Source organism: Pan troglodytes, chromosome 15 (assembly GCF_028858775.2).
Source record: "Pan troglodytes isolate AG18354 chromosome 15, NHGRI_mPanTro3-v2.0_pri, whole genome shotgun sequence".
Classification (NCBI taxonomy): domain Eukaryota; kingdom Metazoa; phylum Chordata; class Mammalia; order Primates; family Hominidae; genus Pan; species Pan troglodytes.
This window is the reverse complement of record NC_072413.2, coordinates 27620957-27638920: the sequence shown is the minus strand read 5'-3', so window position 1 is coordinate 27638920 and position 17964 is coordinate 27620957. Positions and strand designations below refer to the sequence as shown.

At 34.1% G+C, this 17964-nt stretch overlaps 1 long non-coding RNA gene across 2 annotated transcripts in view; it reads left to right on the top strand.

The window, feature by feature from the left end:
• Positions 1–17964, top strand: part of LOC104001991 (uncharacterized) — a 45616-nt gene that overhangs the window by 2448 nt on the left and 25204 nt on the right. Inside the window, exons 2-3 of one of the 2 annotated variants that reach the window (XR_001709080.3) lie at positions 8377–8460; positions 11181–11344. This is a non-coding gene — a long non-coding RNA (uncharacterized LOC104001991). Of the gene's footprint in view, positions 1–8293; positions 8461–11180; positions 11345–17964 lie in introns of those variants that run through there. The other variant, XR_001709078.3, reaches the window with a different exon arrangement.

The window sequence follows — 17964 nt, the reverse complement described above, 5'->3', positions numbered from 1 at the left end:
CAATTCATTAAAAGTCAGAAGCCTGACTCTTCTATGTACAGTTTTTAAAGCAGAACGTGGTTAAAAAATAAAATTAAAAAGTATAAAATATGCACTAAATACTTCTAGCAAACCAAGGAGTGTTTTCTCTCTTTCTCTCTCTCTCTCTTCCGCTCTCTCCTTCACATTCTTACTGCTCATTTTCACATACCTGATTATAACAATAACCTTGGGAGCAGGCAATTCATTTTACATCTTTAAGGTCAGCGCTTGGGCTCCAAAGACAAGTGTTTGCTCCATTTAGTCCTGCCCTAGTGAACTCCCAACTCCTCTTTGGGTCAAAAGCTCAAGACTACAAAATTAAAAGATGATGATGAACTTATGCTTAGATTTTGACCGCAGGCCACTGCCACCCATGGCCAGAGGACTTTATAGGGGATGAATTCCAGACACAGAAAGATATGCAATTACAAAATAATTCTTCTCAACTGTATTGCCAAAAATTAGCATTTAAAAAATATGTATATAACTGAGGTTAATTTATCTACAATATCAAATTGGTAACCTATTTCCTGAAAAGTTTTATGGCTGTAAAATAAAATTATGGTAACCTTACCGAAAGTTCTCCCTTAGTAAATTTATATAGAAAGTGATGTTTTTCATTCCAATATTTGTCTATTATTTATTAGAAATTAGTCTTTTTTACTAAATTTATACTTTATAGTTAAAAAACGTAATTTGAGCCTTCCTGGATTACTAACTGCCTTGATGCCTCATGACACTACTTTAAATATAAAACTGTATTGCTCCTATTTTTTTCATTGGTTATTTCTGTCTGCTCCAGCACAAATACAGCTACAAATTGGGAATACCACACATAAATAGTGGGAAGCCCAAGTAAAGAGTTTCCATCGCTGAATTTTCTCTGATTGGAGCTCAGCCACTCATGATATAGCAAGAACATCTAGGATTAAATCAGGAAAGGCCTGAAGAAGAAGAGATTGTGGGGGATATCCTTTTTAACATTTACTTTATTATCGAGGGATAATTAATCTTTCCAAAATAGATAACAAATTAGAGTCACAAAAATGATTTCTTTGTAAGCATCATGTGAGAATTATACAAATTTATATTCTTCTTAAAATTTTACTTATGGCAGATATAATTGGGTATAATGAGGACAAACTCATCCCAGGTGGCAAAGTCACCTCTGTAACCACAAAGAAAATGTGCATGGAATCTGAGATTCCTTTCTCTAATTTCCAGCATTAAGGATGAATCTGTGATGTATGAATGGATTTTTCCCCCATTCAACACATCAGGCAAAGATCTGAATAAAGTTAATGTTCGCATTTTGACACCCATATCAAACTGAAAACACCTCAATCAACTGTTGGATGGATTTGGCATAATTATTGATACACTTTGCAGGATTTAAAGAGTAAGGATTCAGTGCTCACATACCACATTTGAAATGAACACAACTTATCAAGTAGAGTTCTGACATGTGTGACTCTTAGTATCATTTTGGAAGTGAAATAACCTGTCAAATTTTAAAATGTGTTAACAACTGGATGGTTAAATGGCAGGGACATAAAGAAAGGACATGGGCTTGGTTTGAGATCTTGTTCTGGAGTAGAGTCACTGACTGCCAGCCTAGAAGTAATCACAACAAAAGTTTCCCCCCAGGGGTTCTGAACAAAAATTCTATAGTTGAATAAATAAACTACTACACAGTTAGATTATCTTAACTAGCATCTGCAATCTTCCTTACAATAGCTATTTATTGATGTCTTTCCAAATGCATTAGAAGTGGCAGATGATTTATTTTGTCTTTGAAAAGTACTTATAACCATTCACTCATTCAACAAATATTTAAGTTTCCACTATGTGCCAGGCATTCTTTTCTAAGTACATTATCAAAGTCAAATAGTACAAACTGCCTAATGTTCTTATATTGGAGATATCTTCACTTGAAATGGGTTAAGGCAATTTATAGAGAAAGCACTTACCAAAAAAATTTACTTCTCTCAGACTGTAAAATTCTTCACCATATTTAATTTATGTCTGGCACCTGACACATAGTAGGTGCTTCAAATAGGATGCTTTGTTAATTTCTCTATATTCCCACCCTAACTGATTTTTTGTCAGTGCAAAGTGATCAAGCAAAAAGGAATCCACTGACCACTGCTACTGTTCAGCTTCACTCGTCGCATTGCCATCTATGGCAGTGACCCTTTTTGTTTTATTTCAAAACATCTTTTCCTTATTCTTTCTGTAACGTTCATTCTGAAAAGAAGTGGGGGAGGCAGTGCATGTAAGGTAGGGTGGATGAGTGGTGTTGGGAGATGCTTAGTATTTATGTATTTTTGAAGTTTTTTAAATGAGTTTATGTCTGTGCTTGTGTTACACATCTGAATAAACTGGAGTCTCCCAAAAGTAGAGTTAGAAATTTTGACTCTTCAAGGAAAAAATAACAGAATTGGTAGCGGTGAAACCTAGGCTGGATACAGTTTCTCTTTTGAGAACAGTCAGTCAACACCCATGCTGCTGAGCATCCATGGGACCGAACAAAGACTCTTGGTACCATTGGAAGAGATGCGGATGTTTAAGATACAAGAATGATTGAAATTTTCTTCTGAAGGAATTCAGAACCTGGGGTCTGAAATATTAATACCATAAGACATTTGTATCATATTCCTTGATATTTTTTCTGCTTATTAGGATGTTTTGAGGACATTTTGACCATCAGTATATGCTGCAAGTTGGTGTTTGAATCCACTATGAAAAACTGACTTCTTTGATTTGTAATTCCTTAAAAATAGATAACAATCATTATATGCCATTTATCTAGAGGAAAATAAGGCCTGAGATAGTTATCTAAGGACCAAAAATAATTCCATGCTAAAACTCATCTACCAAAGCTCTATCTATCATCTATCTGTCTATCATCTATCTATCTATCTATCTATCTATCTATCTATCTATCTATCTATCTATATCTATCTATCTATCTATATCTTATATATCTGCCTGTCTACCTACCTATCCATGTATCTACTTATAATAAAAATATACCCCCATGAACATTAATACAATAAAATGCATTCTTCATCAAACATAATTATAGATTGCAATCATTCAATATGTGGTATATATACATCCATACACTGACAAATGCAAAGCGGCAATATTACTAATGACATTTGGAAATGCTAATATATTTCTAGCACTTCAAATATTCTGCATACATAGATATAAAGGGGCAAGTCCTAACAACCTCTTCGAGTAAAGTTAGCATTTTTATTCAAAACATTGAGAGTTAAATGAAAAGGCAAAGCCTTCTGGCAATAGGCATACAAATGAATATCTCCTCTGAAATTCCTTTCTCTGTATTTCACCATCCAAAAAACAGAAGGGTCTTATTGCAAATGTTACTTTTTCAAGCTACTTGAGCCTATCTATAGGTGTAAATCATTTCTATGATCCCCAAACCAAATACATTTTATAACCCGTTTCATCTTTACCCAATGTCTTCTACAGGAGATAAACTATGTAAAGAGGGACCAGTCAGTGTATTAGCTTTGGACTATACTCCCGGTTTTTAACCTATAATAGAATTATTTTATGTTTTACTTCCAAACATGTATGACTTTCCACTCTGAGTAAAAATTTAATGAAAACTTGGGGATACATATTTTAAGAAAATACTTTAAAATTATGCTTCATCTTGCTACTGTGGTATCTAAAGCCCAAGCACTATTGAAATTAATTCTTTGATGATCAGTTCTGGGAAGTTTTGAACTTTTCTCCAAAGTGCAAACGTGTTTCTGTTCTTAAATGGAGTACTGCCAGTGTGCTAAGTACTCTTTCATACTCATAATTTTTTTCAAGTCTTTATTCAGTTATTTAAACTTGAGCCTTTGGATGTATGGGGGTCAATACATTTCACCTGATTTAGTGAGTTCCCATTTAGTTAACCTGGTATGGCCTACATTCCTGAGAGTTTCTAGAGCTACTATGTTGTGTATAATCTTCATAATAGTTCAGCCTGGTTAACAAACACTATTTCTGCCTTGTTTATCCTAGTCTATAGGAGAGGCCAAAGCTTTTCACTCTAACTGTGGTAAGTTTGCTCCTCTTTTGCAGGTGGTGGTGTAAACAGAAAAGATCAGGGTGTGTCCTGGGCCATGTCCTTCCTTAGTGCCTCTCCTCCTTTTTTTTTTGACAAAGGAGTGACAAGAGCAGAGGAGACTTGAGGCATGTTAGTGCAAGAGAATATGAACCAGGATGGGGATGATGTGAGCAGGGACGATAAAACAATAATAGGAAAGTGAAATGAGGGAATACTGGAATATACAATTAAAAAAATGGCACAACCAAAAAGAGGGCCTAAGTGTTTGTACATACAGCTTGTTTGTTTTGCTTTTCAAAAGGTGTTAGGAACAAAGTACAGTGGGTCAATTAGAGGTATCCCAGATCTTACAAAGGAAAAAAAAGAGGTAGGGGGAAAGAACTCTCCTTAGTAGCCACCCCCTGCCCTCTTTATTTTGGTACAATGCCTCAGGAAAGGATTATGACATAGAGACCTTGTTTTTTATAAATGCATCATCTTTTTAATATAAATATTAACTACATTTGGCATTTTGGGAGTCACACAGTTAGCAAATTAGTCATTGACTAAAGCTATTAATCTAGGTTTTATAACACTTTCCCCACCTTAATTTTAGAATATTACATGCAAGGGGAAAAATCACCTTCTCTTAATGGTAGGCTCTAAAGTTATAGTGGCAGTTAGTTCTGTTATCAGAATATCAGCACATTGAATGAAATTTTGAAAATTACAAAGACTGCACAGGCATATAGTGGAATCGATCATTCCCTCTACATGCTAAATGCACCCTCATTTGAATCTTATGCATTCCCTTTAATATACCCTCCCTTTCAATTCAATTCATTGCATTTTTTACAAGTATGAGATGGAAATTAGAAAGTTCCTCCAAGGCTTCATATCTTTTGTGTGCAAGATTTATGAGGAAGAGAAATTTTTGCTATTCTTTTATTTATAAAATTTAGTGAATTGAGATAATACCCTAAGACATAAAACAAGCTGTTCATTTGTACTTACATGTGCAAATATGAAAGACAATATCCATGTCATTAATCTTCTACTTAATATCACCTTAAGTGAAAACCTAATTGTATGAGTCCAGAACCGCAACATAATATTATGAAGACAAGTGCATATATATTCCTTAATGTTCTAGTGAGAGCTTTAAAGGTTTATATAACTTGGAATCACCATTTTGAATATTACCGGTAAAATTATGAAAAGTAGTTTTAGGATCAAAACACAATGGAACAATATTCATTTTAATTCCCATGTTTAAAGTAACTTAATTATAACAAGATGTACAATTTGCTGTCTGTATCCATGGATTCAGCATCCGAGGATTCAACCAACCTCAGAAGGAAAATATTCTAGGAAAAACTCAATAAGAAATAACAACACAACTATAATAATACAAAGAATACAGTGTAACAATGATTTGTATAGCATTTGCATTGCATTAGGTATTATAAATAATCTAGACATGATTTAAAGTGTACAGGAGGATATCCATAGGTTATATGCAAACACCGTGCGATTCTATATAAGAAACTTGAGCATCCACAGATTTTGATAAAGGCAGGGGTTCTGGAACCAATCCCTGGTGGATACTGAGGGACAACTGTACTCCCTAAATACAACATTTCAAATATGGCATTCAGAGGGGCCTAAATGCTGTGCTGCATCTTTTTGGATCATCCATGTCGAAAATTTACCAAGGGACTGTCACCTTGTGGTTTTTGGCTAAGAAATCAGGTTATATAAAGCTGAAACAGTGGCCATTTTTATTTTAATCCATTTCTTCTTGACTTTCGTAACTTTCCCATTGGAATAAAAGAAATGCAACTGCTCTCCAGCAAATCCAAGAGCAGTTAGCCATTCTCTGCCAGAGGTAGTCGCCATCCATTACCAGTGCCTAGGGATACTCAAGAATGGCAGTGTATGCCATTCCTGGACAACAGGAGGGGTGATTGAAAACTGTCTAGGGTTTTGTCCATCATACCCATTAAAAGAGTTGTGAAATGGGATAACATTTTTTTTTTTAATTTGAGTATTTAGCTCTTGGAGTCACCATGGATTGGTACTGAGACCTTGAATAAAGTCCTCCTCTTATAGAGGAGCTGGCACTGTGTTAAATAGTCATATAAATTCATGCATTTCCATCTGTTTCTGCAGATAAGGGTGTTTCTTTACTCGTCAAGTCATTAATCTTCTACTTAATATCACACTTAAGCCAAAACCTAATTATATGAGTCCAGAACCACAGCATAATATTACAAAGACAAGTGCATATATATTCCTTAATGTTGTAGTGAGAGCTTTAAAGGTTTATATAACTTGAAATCACCATTTTGAATATTACTGGTAAAATTATGAAAAAGAGTTTTAGTATGAAAACACAATGGCATGTTAATTTCATAGGTAAATCTTGCAACTAAATTTAATGTTATCCATTTCAATAGCTGTGGGTTATTACACAGTTTAATTCAATTATTCTTGATTAAATAGAGTTAATCCATTGTCAGGATTGATTAACATAATTCTGGCAATTTGCAGAGGATAGATATGTTAAAGATATATAGTAAGAAATATTTTATTTAACATATGTTTATACTAGCTGAGTTTCAGAACTTAAAGATTATAATTTACTTTGCTCTGCCAGTGCATGCACACACACACACACGCATGCACACATACACAAACACTCATGTGCACACCCACACACACACACACACACCCTGTGGTTAGTTTATTCCTTGCCACTTTTAACAATCAGTTACTGCTTTGGTGAAAGCCTAAAGCTTAATCCATTAAGAGCCATTCAGAACAAAACAAACAAACAAAGCTTTAACCACTTCAGTGACAACAGTGCAGCACCAACAAGGAGACTTCTTAGAAAACCCTAGCAATTTTAGGATCAATAGCCTCACATTAGATGCTCTTAAGTGATGAAAGCTAGAAAATTTGTGCTGCCAGGTTTTAGAGAAAACACAAAACACACACAAAAAAAAAAGGTTGGGAAAAGAGAATTTAATAAGTTTAGTTTGGAAATACCCATGCAGTTTAGAGGGCTAACTTAAGTCCCGTCAGTAGTTACGATGAAAACAAACTAATTTAAACATCACGTTGGGCTGAAAACTTTACCTATGCATCCTGCAAATGGAACTGTTAAAATATCTTTTAGACTCTCTCCAAGTTCCACTACTTAGGGCTTTCTTATTATTTCTTCTAATTAGTGTAAGTGAAATCTTTGGGGTGTATATATACATATATGTATGTATATATGTATAAAAATTACAAATATTTCCTTGAAAGCAAGTCTAAAGTATTTAGGAGAACTTTACAATCCACTTAATTCAGGGCTACAGTTTGAACAATAAAACCAACAAATACATTTATATATGAGAGGAGCAAAAACAAACATTTTTTTCCACAAGATTAAAAGCCTGTTCATTTCCTTTAAGAATTATTCCATTGTATATTATCTTTTGTGAAAAAAATCCATTAGATTCTTTTATACATCCTCGAATCTTAAATAACACACCACTGCTGCAGGATGTGTTTTATGGAGAAAATCTACTGTCACTCCATAGAATTAAAAAAGGCCTCCTACATCTTTTGTGTTCATTACAATTATCCTTTTCAGTTTCACAAAACAATTTTAAAATACTGTATCTCCTGTAGCTATAGTTTTTAAAATGCCTTTACATTAATACTTAATTATAAACTCAGTAATGAAATAGGAGTGTTATTTATTATTTATCTCAAAATGTCAGCTGGTTAGACTTTACCCACAAATTATCTGAAGGCATTAAATTATATACCTTCATAGGTAGTCAACAGACACTGTTGGGATTGTCTACAGTATGTTTACAAGCTAATTTGTTTACAGAATGTTGACTACTCATTTACATTTCTGCTTTTTTTATTCTAGCAGATCCTCTCTGGACAAACATACTTAATATAAGGAACCTGTAAAGGAAATCTTTTTAGCTTAAAAAATAAGTGTCAGATCAAAAGCAGAATAATCTCTTTGCTGAAATGTTATCAAATAATATTGACCATCAATATTTTACACACTAAAGAATTAAATTACCCTGAAATATCATGAAAATGCATGATTTTCCTGTGTGTCAGGAATGCTGTGCAGTTTTGTCTGGATTCATTAAGGCGCTCACTGCATAAGTGCGTTGCCAACCGGAATGTGGGTGGCTATAATGGCAGCCTGTAGGTTTGTATGGAAAACAAGTATGGCACTGTGAAAAAATCCTTCTCTCACCCTACAGATACCTGTACGGAGAACTTGGGAGGCATTTTTATAAGCTCATTGTCAAGTGAATGTTAAAGTCCCCATTCACTGAGAAGCAAAGGTAAGTCTGAAAAATGCGTTGAAAAAAGAAAAGGGGGTGGGGAGTGGGGTGGAATCACCTAGCATTGAAGCAGCCTAACCAAGTGACAGACACGTAGACAACTCCGATGCTGCCAGAATAACACTCTGCACAGCCCACCAGCAAGCAATTTGTCACTGCGACAAGAATATCCTCCGCAATTTGGCATCAGGGTCCTTGGACAGCCAACTGCGCCTGTACAGCACGAGACGTGCTATTCGGCAACGGGAAGATGGGAACCAAGGTTCTCGTTATTATGTCCAAATGTATTATTTTATGAAAAACATATCTTTTGTCATGATCAACATAGAGATAGAATAGAAGTAATCAATAATAACTGGGGAAAATGAGATGAAAAATTGAGAAAAGTATGTCCTTGTATTTTTTTAGGTACCCTGACTGTTGAGAGAATTTCAGGATGTTTGCTTGATGTGTCTGGTATTTTATGGCACACTTCCACAGTGTTTCATAGGAATAATAAATCCATAGGTGCAGAATGAACTGGGAAGATTTTTGGTGGTATTAAACCATTTGCTTTAGGCAGACCGTGCTCTTTGCTTTGTTTTGGACTTTATGTGATTGTATATGGTGTTTGATTAATAATATGTTGCTGGGTGCAAATCCTTTCTTATTGGTCTGATTTGAAGTAAGACAAAGAGTACAAGGTAAGTTGAGTTAAAAATTTGCAAAGGAAAGACATTTTACTCTTTACATTGCTATCCTGGTAATCTATTATTAAAGTGCAGTAAAGGAAAGAAGCCAGGAGCATAGGATAAAGGTATCTGATAAATAAGCAAGTAGTGTTCCCCTTGCCAATTACTTGGCATCTTACTTTGTAATTAATGCCACAGTAATGAAAAAAGTGGTAGGCACAAAGATTGGGCCTTTTGTGCATTCTATACAGAAGCAAACACTCATAAAAATCTAGCTCAAAGCTACCCTAGTTTGGCTTTCTCCACAATCAAAACTTGCTGGAGAATTAGAACAATCCCATAGGGGTGTGTGTGTGTGTGTGTGTGTGTGTGTGTGTGTGTGTTACAATGTATTATATAAGAGTGACATCAGCCAATTGTGGTATTGCTCTCTCCATTACACAGACAAGGGTATCCTTCATTCCCCAGACATGATGGAATCTTGTACCCATTCTGCCAGGAGCTAACATCATGGTATCTATTATGTTGTTCACTAGTTGTCCTATGAAGCACTTTAGCTAACTGCTGCTTAAGTCGCTATATTAACTGCCTGGCCATGCCTGATGTATTTCCAAGAAGCTTATTTAGTTGTGCTCTATGCAAACCTTCAGGAAATCCTAAAAGTACTTAAAAGTTAAACAATAATGAGAGTAGTAATATTAATAGGCATTTTTTAAGAAGGAAGAAAGAATATAATTTAGGTAATTTTGATATTATTTGAAATCCAGTACATGTTTCAAAAATTATCGAGCTAGTATTGTAACAATATTCCACAAAAATGTTTTCCCCACATAAACTGGACAATGGTGAATGGCTGAGGGTCAGCAGGTTGGATAATGAGGTGTTTAATTGTGACACCCTGGAAGTGGTGCTGGGATAGAGTGTGTTGAGTACCTATGCACATGGATGGTTAAGTGAAAAGGCCTAAGATTTATATTATTTGAGGGTTAAGCTACAAAGAAAGGGGAGAACAGAAGGTGAGTGAAGACAGAGTGTTCAAGGCTAGAGAGTACAAAATACAGTGGAGACCATAAAGAAAACTAACCCCTACTTTTCTAAGCTTCGCATGGGGTGTTTTCCTTGCAACTCCCATTAAAGTCAATGGGAATCATGCAGCTAAAACCCTGTGTAACTCTTTGACAATTTACTTCCTAGTGTCAGGAAAAGAGTACTACCTACTAAAGGCAATTTACTCATTTTAGTTTGTGCCTCCCATACAAAGATGAATTTGATAGCACATAGCAGGAGGAAAATGGAGACTACATTTAAGAATTTTGTTATTGCAAAAGAAGTCATCATTGAAAAATGTCGCCTAAACTCTCATCTTGTTTAGCAACAACAATAAACAGAGAAAAGCAATCCAGTGAAAGAATATGAAAAGAAGTATGGACTTGATTACAGGAAATATGGTGATTGCTAGTATTAGGTGTTTTTTTTTTTTTTCATTTTAAATTCTCTAGCTCTGAGCACAATCGCAGGATAATAAGAATACAGGACGATTCTTAAGACACCAAATTGAAGTTCCTGATTACTTGCTTTTTCCTTGCACCTCAAGTTGTGTATATGTAAATACAGCAATAGTATCCTTACAGAATTAATAATACACATACAGTGGGGGTGGGGCTACCATAGGCTCCTAGTTATAGGTAGCAAAATAAGTAAATGGCAGTTGTCTATTCTGCTGTAAGCAATAACTAAATAAATGCAACATACCCTCTATATAGCAGTATTTTTGAAAGCTATAGAATGTGCCCGTTAAAAAGTGCATGCTATTTACAGACTACTTCATGAACTTTGAAGTCAGAATACTAACACTGGCTTTCAGCCTTTATTTTCATTATGTCTCTATATTTCTTTACTCTCACATGAGAAGTCTTTATTTCAGTGCTCTTCCATTTTACTGATATAATTCTAATTTCACTGTTATAAATGGTATGTGGGCTGAAGATAGGGCTTCTGTATTTTCTGACTCCCTTCTCTGTGATTTGTTTTGTGACTTGTCCTTTGGAGGGTGAAGAAATGAGACCCTACATGGCTTTTTAGTGCATTGATGGAGCAGAGACACGTCTATGAACAACTGCCTATGCAAACTGATTACTCGGCAGTATAATTTATCAGTTTGTATGAGTAAGTGAGTGCTTCTCACTATGGATTTAGCTTGCACTTCAATTTAGGTAAGTATACTGCTGCAGCAGCCTTGAAACCAGTGCTCTCTGATTGTACCAATTAGTAAATCCTGAACTTTACCACCAGAAAAAGACATAGCTCCACATTTATGAATGCCTGGCTTTTGAGAATGAGAGTAATTATGTCACCAAAACTGCCATTGATTTTTCAGATAGACATCTCAATAATTTTGCAAGAGTAAAAGCCTTTTTCTAAAGCACATGGGTGTTTTTTTATGGTACGAATAATACATAGGGATGAATACAGTGATTTGATATGTGAGAACATTTAAGGGAGGAGGTATTTTATTTGAACAGAATTTAGATGTGCTTCCGGGCTGAGTCCTTGATTATAAATTTCATGTTGGAGGGTTTTGACTGTGTGAGAACTTCTGACATCTAATTTTTTTGGAGGAGGGGATTGAGAATTTACAAAATAATAAAATAGCATATGCTGTTGTTAGAACAGATTGTAATATTATCATAAAATAATAGATGAAAATACATTTAATTTTCTATGTTTAGTTTAAATATTCACAGCTGGTTTATGCTCCTCCTTATATCCCAAGCCATTCACCATTGGTGACTAGATCATATATCCTTAACCAAATATATATTAAAAGATTTCTGTTCACAAATTAAGCCTGAACTGAATTTAGCACATAGAGATTTTAGCCAACTATTAAACTTCTTCATTTTTTTCCTTCTAATTGAACATAGGTATGGCTAATAGTATTTTTGTATCAGCAAAAATAAATGAGTACCAGTATTTAAATCCCCAGCCTCCCCAAAAAATCCTGATATTGCAGGGAAAATGTGATTCACAATATTACAGATACTTGTTTTCTTCTCATATTCGAGTGTCATTGTTTCATTTTAGGTAAGAACCTGAATAATCATTAACACATTTTATGGAGTTAAAGACTTATAAGGTCATATACTCTAGATCTCTTATTTTAGAAATTATATTTTCCATGATCTGAAAGAATTAGATACTTGAACCAATTAAGTTCTAAAATTAATCTGTTTGTTTCAGACTTGTTTTGCTGGGGAATTTGCTATAAATCAATGTTTGCTGTCACTGAAGTTTAGGGCATCTTTCAATATTCATTTTAAAAATATCTCCTTCCACATGGTTAAGAAATTATTATGACTTTGATATTACATCTATGCAATCATTTTGCAGTATGTGTAGCTGGAGAAAGGCTTACAGAAATAATATAGTTTGCCTTTCAATATCTCAAAATCATGTTTTTAGTTTCTAGCACAGGTTTTTAGGCACACACACACACACATACACACACTGCATTGCCTTTAGGTCAATGAGAAACACTTTGAATATATTTAACCTGAAATATTTATTTCAGTCCCGGGGATACTGTTTCTTGAACTAATTTTATCACCTGTACAAAAGATTTATGTAAACATTATCACTAAGAAAGTCTAAGAAGCAAAAAGAATAAATGTATAATCAAATTAATGACTGATTATATGCATAAGGACGAGTTTGTATTCATTATTTTCTTCACCGTGACCACATTTCTCTTTTTCCTGTTCTCCTATTTATCTGCGTTTCTTCAGACATGACACTTGACTAGCCTTCTGCAACTAAAATAAGCTAAAATGTGGAAGGAGGTAATTGTTGGGTAAGACATGGCACTGTTAACGATGTTGATTCTCTGGCTTCAGAGATCTTCGGGATTTTTCATATGGTAAATTTCTGATGCTCCACCTCAAAGATTTGAAGCCTGATCTCTTCGTTCTATATCCAAGAAAAGAAAGTCATTGTACAATAGACTGAGTATTCTGGAGCAAAAGGTCATCCAACGTTATAAAAGCTTGCCTGAGACCAAAGCATGGAAAGGAAATCCTCCTCCCAGGCAGTGTTAAGTTGTCTGTTCCCTTCTTGGCATGTATGCACAACTTCTTTAACACTAAGGAGATTTATTCATGGGTACTGAGGGAGGAAGGGGCTTTATAAAGTGAAATGGGGCCTTGAAATTTCTCAAGGATACCCTAAAACAGACAAGGAACAAGTCTGTTCCAAATGGTAAGATGGAGCAGGATAGTAATGATGGAACAGTGTAAATTTTTATTTACAGATATAAAACATCAGATGAAATACATCATAATTTTCATAGTTATTTAAGTGTGAAAGGCACATAATTGGTAAGTTAAGTTATTTCACGATGTTTTAAGTGGCAGTGTTGGGCAATGGGAAAACAAATAGGTTATTTCTGTTTTTTTTCAATAACATGCAATACAAATTTGAGCAAGTCATTTAATTAGGGCTTTGTATTGCCTCATTAGCAGAAATTCATAGCATCCATTTGATTATATTTCAGGTCTTTTGGGATACTAGTATTGGATGATTCTGTGTCACAGCTATAGTTGTCAAAAGTGCCTACATGGGTACAAGACAAACGATATTCTAACACTGTTGACATAACAAGTGATGCAAGATTATTGCTGATACCTGATTTTTTTTCATTGTTATTTGAGCTCTTATTCCCTAAGCGGATATATTATATTTACTATGATGGTTTCATTCATTTGCTCATTTGTTCACTCAAAAATAATACCGAGTATTGACTAAAGGGCATGTCTATCTTGTCTGTCAGTAATTCAGAAACCACTAAGATATAGTTTCAAAACTTCAAAATACTGATCATCTGGTGAATGAGGGTATAAAACAAAGGCAACAACACAACACAGCCAGCGCTATGATAAAAATGTGCCAACATTTTTATGGGAAGTTGGAGGAGTTGCTCCTAATTTGCCTTAGAGAGGCTAGAAGATTCATACAGGAGGTGATTGCTGAACTAGATTGACGATAAAGATGGGACCACTTCAAACTCTTGTCAGTAGACTGAAGATTGCCACAGGAAGGCTCAAAGTTAATTAATGTTTTTTAGAAGGTCTTTGGCTTTAACACTTTCCATGGCTTCAAAAACATACATTATCGTAAAGCTCTGCTTCTATCATTTTGTTTTGGTATTGGCTTGCTTTCTTGTCTCTTTTACATTACATAGGAAGGGAGGGGAAAAAAATAAGTACTAAATGTAGGTGTATGGTTAATATCATGACTACTTTCCACTCATTCAATACCTCCATTTAAAAAATAATATATCTCCATGTGTATGTGCATGAAAAGTAAATATATGTAAATTATTATGATATTTTTCTGAGATAACAGGAAAGATAATGGAATATTAATAAGCCCAAGCAGAGAAATCTATACTCAAATTATTTTAAATAGTTGAGTAATTCTAGGGCTATCCAAGAATAGTTAAATACTCAAATTTTTTTTCCCATTATACAATGTGTTAGAAGGATTCTTTTTCTAGTAGGTGTGAAAAAGAAGCAGGTAGCAGGAGAGCTTGGTACACAGAACATATTTGAAACAAAATCAGAATTTAATGATCTAGGTCAGTGATTATCAAACTATAATGTGTTTAAGAACTACCTGAAGAACTTGTTAAAGCAGTAGGCCTGGGGTAGGACCGATTAATTTTCATTTTTTACAGACCCATAGATGATGCTGATGCTGTTGGTTTAGAATCACACTTGGGGAATCACTTATCTAGACAAGGGCTTCTGATATTTAATCTGTACAAATCCCCCCAATCTTGTTATATTGAAGATACTGATTCCATAGGCCTCAGGTGGGTGGGAGTATTTGCATTTCAAACAAGCTCAAAGGTGATGCTTATGCTACTCTCTGCAGACCCACTGTGGGAAGCAAGGATTTAGATGATCCCCTATTATAAGCCCAAGTCATATTGCATGGTTTGGTGATTTCAGAAAATAATAGGTTCAAATAAGGCTTCGAGTTTATTTCCTGACCAAATAAGATTGTATCCTTACCAACAAGATCGCTGTTTCTTGTATACAGTATGAATATATATTATCACCCCCTTGAGAGAAGCATTTACTGAGCTCCTGTTTCCTGTATGAAATGACTGCCCTAGTTACTAATTAAGTAAAAAGTGGATTTCTTCTTTTACTTAGCTTCCATAACTATTCTGAAGCTTTAGAAATGAAACACTACCCAGACTGGTCATTTATTAAGTTTATTATGTTTTCTTGATTCTAATAAATTGTATATAAGTGCAGATGGCAAAAAAGGACTGTTCTAATATCTCAACTCAAACAAAGAAGCATTTTAGAAATACCATATTAGGCAAGGATCATTATCTAACCCCCTTATTTAAAATTTTTATTTAGACAAATTCTATTCATATAAAGCAAAAAGTTGAACTAAATCTCGTCAAATGAGCTGGAAAATATACTTAATTTTGATGAGATAACAGTACCTGGTGGATTATATGGGTGTGGGTGTGAAGGAGCCTTACTAATAAGTGTTGGCTGTCTTCAACCCAAATTTTCTCAGTAATTGATAATTCTCCATTTCTTCTCTGCTATGTAAACCTTTTAAAAAATAGAACAGTGAAATAATGATAATGATAATACATTAAGAAATTTGAAGTAGAACTTTCTAACAGAGCATTCAAATAAAAAAAATACAAGTAATAGAATCTGTAGTATACATTTTGGCCAACTTTGAATTGTTTGAAGAACCGTGGGGATGCATACTTTCTTTTTTCTCTTATGATGCTCCCATTCACAAATTTTCAAGTGATATGATACTGTTAAATTCTGTAATTCAGTTACTTGAAATGATGTTTGCATAGTTGCAGTAAATATTTCTATTCTGCTTATTTATGTATTTATTTATTTGGCTGGACTGGAACAAATATAGTTAACTGATTTGAGTATTTGTTAATGCAAATACCAAAGCCCTTAGCCATATTATTGTAAAACTATTTTAAAGTATGATAATGATTTTAAGATTTATTTTTGCCTGGTGTATGTGGCTTTTTATATGATCATTTATGAGGATAAATGATTATAATAATAATTTGTAGTTAAGTATTTTGTCATTTCTACTCCTTTTCCCATTTCCAAAGGGTATTGATTGAACTCATCAAATCGAACGATTACAAAAAAAAAAAAAGTTTTACTTGCAGAATGTTTGACTTCTTAAAAAACACCATACTTGTGTCTTTTGGTAGTATCTATCTTAAAAAAGGTGCAAACCATGCGATCTCATAATGTAGATATTTGGGCTAGAGAAGCAGAGGTTCTTAAACCTTTTTGGAAATACAATTCTTTATAAACGCTGTGGTCCTTCTTTACAGAAAATGTTTATGAAGTACACACAAAGAAATTTTGCAAAAAAAGTAATGTCTATTCACGATCTTCTTGAAGGAAGATTCAGTAACTCTAGTCTTGATAATTGAGGTAACGTTAACCAAAATGCCATCTTTTTCCTTCTTTCTTATATAGACATTGAAACCAGATGGATCAATAGACTGTTTTTCTAAATACATCATTTTGTTTTTATTGTGTAAACCTTTCCTTACAAATAAGCCTTTAGACTGATTTGTAACATGGAAGTAAGTGGACATCTGGCTTCTCTGAAAAATATGATTCACTCATTTGCATTTTTAAATTCCATTCATTCCATTTTTAAATTTTTCACTTGTCCTCTTTGCTCTTTCTAAAAGCAACTCTTCTCAACTCTTTTCAATTTCAAATACCTAAAGAGTTTACATTTCTTATAATTCAGAACATCATTTTTAAAAAATGTTTATATGAAAATCAATATTCAAGATCCACAGCATGAGGAAAACCCTGATATGTAGGTGAGTGAGAAGCTATTTTAACTGCAAAAGAATTTGGGTGACAAAAATCAATTTACCCCTAGTTATTTCTCATATGTTGGTCTTGGTTGACTTGGAAATATCTTTCAAAGGTCATTTTTAAAATTTCAGGGGCAAGATACTTATAAGTAATTCATTCCTTCTTCAGGTTGGTTATGAGATTCCTTCAAAAAGTATTTTGAGTATATAAAGGTATTTCTATTATCAATGATATGCTTGAAATAAATTCTGGGATGAAAGACTATAATGCTGTTTGATTGTTCATGTTTATTATTTACAGTAATAGATTTTGTGAGTAAAAGTTGAAAGTCTAAGAACTTAAAATCTGGAAGATTTATTCATTCATTTCAAGGTCTCATCCTTCTTTATAGTAGCAAAACAGAATTTGTAATGATTTCCACAACATTGAACTATCACAATAACCAAGAACAGAATGACTTGGAAATTCCATTCAAATTTTAGATAAGGCTTCTCAGAGAGCATTTTATTTCTCATCTTAAAATAATAGGCGCATGTGGAATCCTAATTAAACACATCTAATATCTTTGAATATTTTCCTCTAATCAACCAGTCATATCCCAGAAAGGTGCAAGCACGTGTGTGTGTGTGTGTGTGTGTATGTGTATGTGTAAATATCTCCTCCAGTTGAGTGAAATAGTTGGTAGAGCCAAAACTAGATGGACCACCATGATAGGCAAAGATGAGAGAATGAGAGAAGTTAGTTCACCATGATCTTCAGATGTGAAATTTGGACTGAATTCTGAAATTATAGCAGAAGATTATGCTTTTCTTAGAATATCAGTAACGTTAGTCTTAAGATTTTCTTGGGGGTTTTGCAGCATGGATGGTAGGGATGTATAGAAGTAAAACAAACCAAGAAGACTGAGTGGTCAAAGTTCTCAA